Genomic DNA, 6000 nt, shown 5'->3' on the forward strand with positions numbered 1-6000 from the left:
TTGGGTTGTATTGTCACAAGGTATGAAAAATTCTCCTACCATGTGCCAGGTGTTTGTCGCCTGGGCCTTGGAGCCAGTGCGCAAAAGATACCAGCAATTAATAATTTATCATTATATACAGGAGACAAATTGCAGAAGGAAACCATCTCATGAATTTTAACAACTGAATTGAAGCAAAGAGGGTTACAGATAGCCCTAGAAAAAATCCAGCAGCAATCACCGTGGAAGTATTTGGGTTGGATTATAACAGGTAGCAGCATCAAACCACGGAAAGTTGACATTAAATCAGATGTTAAGACACTCAATGATGTCCAGAAACTGGTCGGCGACATTCAGTGGGTCAGGAAAATATGTGGAATCACAAATGATGACTTAAAACCTCTAATTCAGTTACTAGGTACTTCCAATACAGGCCAATGACAAACGGAGCCTGGGACCTGAGCAACAGCGTGCCTTAAGTCAAATCAGTAGGAAAATAACTCACTGTCACGCATCTCGAGTCAATCTGCAACATCCTATTAATTTAATGGTGATTAATTTAGGAGGAAACAGAGAATGGCCACTTGCTCTGATAATGCAATGGATCGCAAAGGATTGCAATCCATTGCCTATCTTAGAGTGGGTATTTACACCAATGACACAGAAAAAGACTGTTGTGACTCGGATTGAAATAATTGCTTGATTGATTATGAAGGGTTGCACTAGAATTCAAGAAATAGCAGGGAGAGATCCGCAGTTCATTATTGTGCCCTTGATACAGGAATATTTAGAGTGGCTCATTAGACACTCTTTACCATTACAAGTGGCTTGTGAAGGCTTTATGGGCCAGCTTACTAGTGTCTATCCTGCCCATAGACTGATACCAATGTTACAAAATCAGAAATTTGAAGAACGTCCCTATCATTCTGAGACGCCGGTAAACGGTCTTACAGTCTTTACAGATGCAGGTAAAAAGTCTCAAAAAGCGGTAATTACCTGGGAGAATTCACAGGAAAAGTGGAATCATTACATCATAGATGGGAAAATAACAGATTCCCTACAAACTTTGGAACTCCGAGCTGTAATATGGGCGTTACAACGCTGGGGCGCCCAGCCTATAAACATAGTTTCTGACTCTCTTTATGTTGTAGGCGTTGTATCACGAATTGAAAGAGCCATGCTTCATGAAGTGTCTAATAAGCAGCTCGCATCCTTATTGCAGAGGTTGTTGTTAACCCTCAACAACAGACAACAGACATACTTTATCACGCATATTCGTAGCCATTTAATGGAGAAAGGGCTGGCTATTGGGAATAATAAGGCTGAGCAATTAGTAGCCCCCGCATGGACTGGACCTTCTGTAAATATCTTTGAACAGGCAAAAAATTCTCATGCATTTTTTCATCAGTCAGCAAAAATGCTGGCACGACAGTTTCCCTTGTCCTTAACGGATGCTCAAGGGATAGTAAAATCCTGTCCAGCTTGTCAAAAAATAGGGTTTGGCATTGGAATTGGGGTCAATCCAAAAGGATTACGACCTTTACAGCTATGGCAAATGGATGTGACATATATCTCAGAATTCGGTCGACAATACGTGCATGTTGTTATCGATACATTTTCTGTGGTAGTAGGGGCAACAGCCCAAACTAGGGAGACTGCAAAGCACGTTGAAAAACATCTATACGCCAGCTTTGCTGCATTGGGAGTTCCAATAACGATCAAAACAGATAACGGATCTGCTTATGTTTCTCGCAGGTTTCAACAGTTTTGTCTTACTTGGGGTATCCGGCATGTTACGGGCATCCCACATTCACCGACAGGTCAAGCAATGGTTGAGCGGGCTCACCAAACACTGAAGAATTTGCTTATAAAACAAAAAGGGGGAGAGCCTAGTACCCCGGCTGAAAGGTTAGCTAAGGCAGTGTATGTGTTAAACTACCTACGTCTTACGGGAGAGAGGCGAGATCCGCCTATGGTAGTTCATAGTGCTGTCTTAAAAACTGAAATATCTGAGCAACAAAAGGTTTTGGTACAGTATAAGAATTTGAATACAGGGCTTTGGGATGGTCCAGCCGAGGTTAAACTAACTGGTAGAGGATATATGTGCTTACTTACAGGAGAAGGCCTCCGGTGGGTTCCCGCAAGATGGGTAAAACTGTGGAAGGGGCCACGTCCCAAAGACTCATCTGTAGAGGGCCCTGCATCAGAATAACATTGCAGGGAGCCTTTTATGCTTTTCACACCATTAAGCCCTAGCACAAATGATATTAAATCATATCCACTATCACAGGTAAAACAGGGGTTACAACACATAACATCGAATTGTGTTGATACAGTAAATTTGAGGAATGTTAAGGAGTGCTTTGCTGTTAGTTTGTTTTTGCTTCAGCTTGCAACCGCAAAAGCTTTGATAGAATTGCGTAAATTAACATGCTTTGTAGCAAAGGGCCAATGAGATTTTTGAAATATCGAGTGCCTTAGTAACTAATATGTATAGTTTTAGCCATGCTGTTTTGCAGAATCATGCCGCTATTGATTTTATTGCTAGCACAGAACCTTAGTTGTGAAGATTCTAACAGAATGTGTTGTGTGAGCTTATCTAATCCATTTTTTGTTCATAAGTAGTTGCAGGCTTTGCAAGGGAACATGAAGAAGATTGCCGTCATGGATTCTCCGCTATCTCCAACCTTGGACTGGCTGTGGTCACTGGGGATAACTGAGTGGTCGTTGGAATTAGTATAAGAGGGAATGGTAATACTGATTGTTATTGTTGTAGTATTGATAATTGTATCATGTATTCTCTGTGATCAACAAGGCCTTGAATTGGGCCTGGATTGCTCAAAAGGAAAAGGGGGATTTGTAGAGGGCTTTTTAGCAAGCAATGGGCATATGAGCAATCCAGCCTTTACTGAAAACACCTGGGCCCCCCTGACCAAGGACTTTCCCATGGGACCCAGCTGATAAAGTGAGCAGCGAAGTAAACAACCGGATGTGCCAAAGAAGGAAGTGGGGCGGAGAGTCCTGACTGCGCATGTGCTTGCTTAAGGCTAGGAACCAATCACTGTTTAGATCGTGGCAAGCTTTGGGACAATTGACCAATGACAAGTGTAGTTCTGGACACGTAGACACAGGAAGAGACTATATAAGGTTGATGGCGCGTAAAATAAATCGGCATTCACCTAATCATATTGATTCCTGTGTGTCTGTCCGTGATTCCCTCCCGCAATGGGCCTAGGGATCAAAGGAGAGGGATAGACAGAGAAAAGAGGGCTTGACTTCTGTCATCCCTGAATTTATACCAAGAGCTATGTAAATATATGAATGGAATACTTTGGTTGGTTTTGCTGTCTGTCTAGTCCTCTCCTCCCTACGGGAGGTGTTGCAAACCGATGATGTCACTAATAGCGGATTGCTGGAAGTCAGGATACTTATGCAACTTGGAGGGGTTTTTAAATCGAGACTGAGCTGTGCACAGTGTTCACCTTGCACAGAGGAAGGGCCACTTCGGGACCATATCTTAGAGTGGAAACTAAAATACCATCCCCACCATGCTCACAAATTGTCACTGGCACTAATATTTAATTTACAAATTAACTGGTTTGTTAAGGAACTGCTGCACTAAGGGACAAGGTTCAGGAGAGGTAGGCTAAGGCATAGGTTGGGGAAATAATTCAAAAGTACTATGCCCTTATTAGGTGTACACTCTGAGGGAGGGGGTGCAAGGATCAAAAGAGTAAAAGGGAGGAAGTCGAGCCCGGCGAAAATTCCTCTTTAAGATGTCGCGGTATTTATTACCCTTCTGTGAGGTCTCGGCGTGCAGCTTCCCATGTAGCAGCTTCTCTTCTGGCGAGCAGGCTCGTGAGGGACTTCTTTCCTGAGGCGGCAGCGGTGCAGCGCCCAGCTTCTCTGGCCGCGGTTTCTCTGGAGAGTTGGCTCATGGGAGCAGCCCCCCTGGCGGCTTCTTCTCCGGTGGCAGCAGTGGGTGCCCCCCCCCCCTCGGCAGTTGGCAGGTGGTTTCCCTGGCAATGGGCAGCTCCGGTGGCAGGGGGGCTCCGGAGACAGTGGTTTCCCCGACGACGGACAGTTCCGGCGGCAGGGGAGGCGGTCCGGCCCTGGCGGCAGTGGGTGGCCTCCCTCGGCAGGCAGTTAGAAGGGTCCGTGGCGCTCTTACCGTTGCGGTCTGGGTTCGATTCACCGGTCTAGCAGGCAGGCAAGGTCCCGGCATCCGGCTCTACAGCAGGCGAGGTCTCGGCGTCTGGGCAGGTCTCTGGCCAGTAGCAGGGAGGTCCCCGTAGGGAGCGTCCGAGTAGGCTGCTCACTGACCTGCAAATGCCGTTGCCTTTTATACTCCAGGGACCCCCTGTCCAGTCAGGGTTACTGCTGCGATGCGTGCTACTGCCTTCTTATGAACATATTAATAGGGCTCAGAGCCAATTAGCATTCATGGGTCCAAAGCCAGGGTGGTAGCTATTAGGGGCAGTCTGTAACTTGTCCATTTTTCCTGGATTGTATCACAACTTTTGTTTTGCTTTCTTGTCCTTGAACAGGCAGGCTTGTTTTTGTCCATTTGCTGGGTATAATCAGCAAAAGGCCTCTGCTGGCTTAAAAGGTATTTTTATTTAGTCTTATGTCAGGGGAGAAGACAGGCCGTTCTCCACAGGAGGGTTGTAGATATGACTCTTCTGCTCCTTTAGTGTCTGAAGCAGCAAATCTTACAAGTGGAGCAAAGTGGCCTCAGTCTTTTGGCAGTATCTATAAACCCTGAGTGTTATCAGTCTGCTAGCTGGAAAACTTGCTCTTTCAGCAAGTGTGCTACTTAAAAGAGAGTTCACTGAAGGAAAAAAAAGCAAACAGTAAAAAGAAAACTTGCTTAATCCTGGCTCAAACCAGGACAATGAGAAAGTTTATTTTAAAATTTTTCCACTTTGTGTGGTGTCAACTTTTCTGGTACACTGGAACTAGATGTTCGGATGAGGTTGCTGTTTCTGGAGCATAAGATGTTTTCCAGAACCGAGCAGTGGCCTTGGTTGTGCATACTAAAGCAGACACTGGCTGAGAAACATGCTGTTAATTCCAGGAAGTGAAGCTACTTAGAAGGGACTTCACTGAAAAGTAAAATAACTAGAAAGAAAATTGTTTCCATGCTGGCTCAAACCAGGACACTCTTCCTCTTTACAACTTCCTTTCAGGGGGGTTGTAGAGAGTGAGGTCTCCCCTCAGTCTTCTCTTCTCCAGACTAAACAACCCCAGTTCCCTCAGCTGCTCCTTATAAGACTTGTGTTCTAGACCCTTCACCAGCTCTGTTGCTCTTCTCTGGACATGCTCCAGCCCCTCAATGTCTTTCTTGTAGTGGGGGGCCCAAAACTGAACACAGGATTTGAGGTGCAGGCTGAGTACAGGAAACAATCACTTCCCTAGTCCTGCTGGTCACACTATTGCTCACACAAACTAGGATGCTGTTGGCCTTGGCCACCTGGACACATGCTGGCTCATGTTTAGCTGGCTGTTAATCAACACTCCCAGGTTCTTTTCCTCTGGGCAGATTTCCAGACATTCTTCATGAAGCCTGGAGTGTTGCATGGGGTTGTTGTAACCCAAGTGCAGAACTTGACACTCATTCTTGTTGAACCTCTTACAATTGACCTTGGCCCATCAAACCAGCCTGTCCAGGTCCCTCAATAGAGCCTTCCTACCCTCAGGCAGATCAATGCTCCCTCCCAATGTAGCGTAATCTGCAAACTGACTTAGGATGCACTTGATCCCCTGTCCTGGTTTGAGCCAGGATTAAGCCAGTTTTTCTTTTGCTGATTCCTTTTTTCATTTCAGTGAGCTTTCTTCAACTAGCAACTGCGTGTTCTGCTAGGTTGATAAGACACTGGAATGTTTTTGTAATTGCTGGGCCCTCAAGGTCGTGCCTTTGCTCTGCCGGCTCAGACACTGCGGGGGGATTTGTGGCCCCCCGTGGGAGGCTGGGTTAGACGAACAGCAAAACTGTATATATATATATATACTCTCATATCA

This window comes from Apus apus, assembly GCF_020740795.1.
Source record: "Apus apus isolate bApuApu2 chromosome W unlocalized genomic scaffold, bApuApu2.pri.cur SUPER_W_unloc_1, whole genome shotgun sequence".
In the NCBI taxonomy this organism is placed as follows: domain Eukaryota; kingdom Metazoa; phylum Chordata; class Aves; order Apodiformes; family Apodidae; genus Apus; species Apus apus.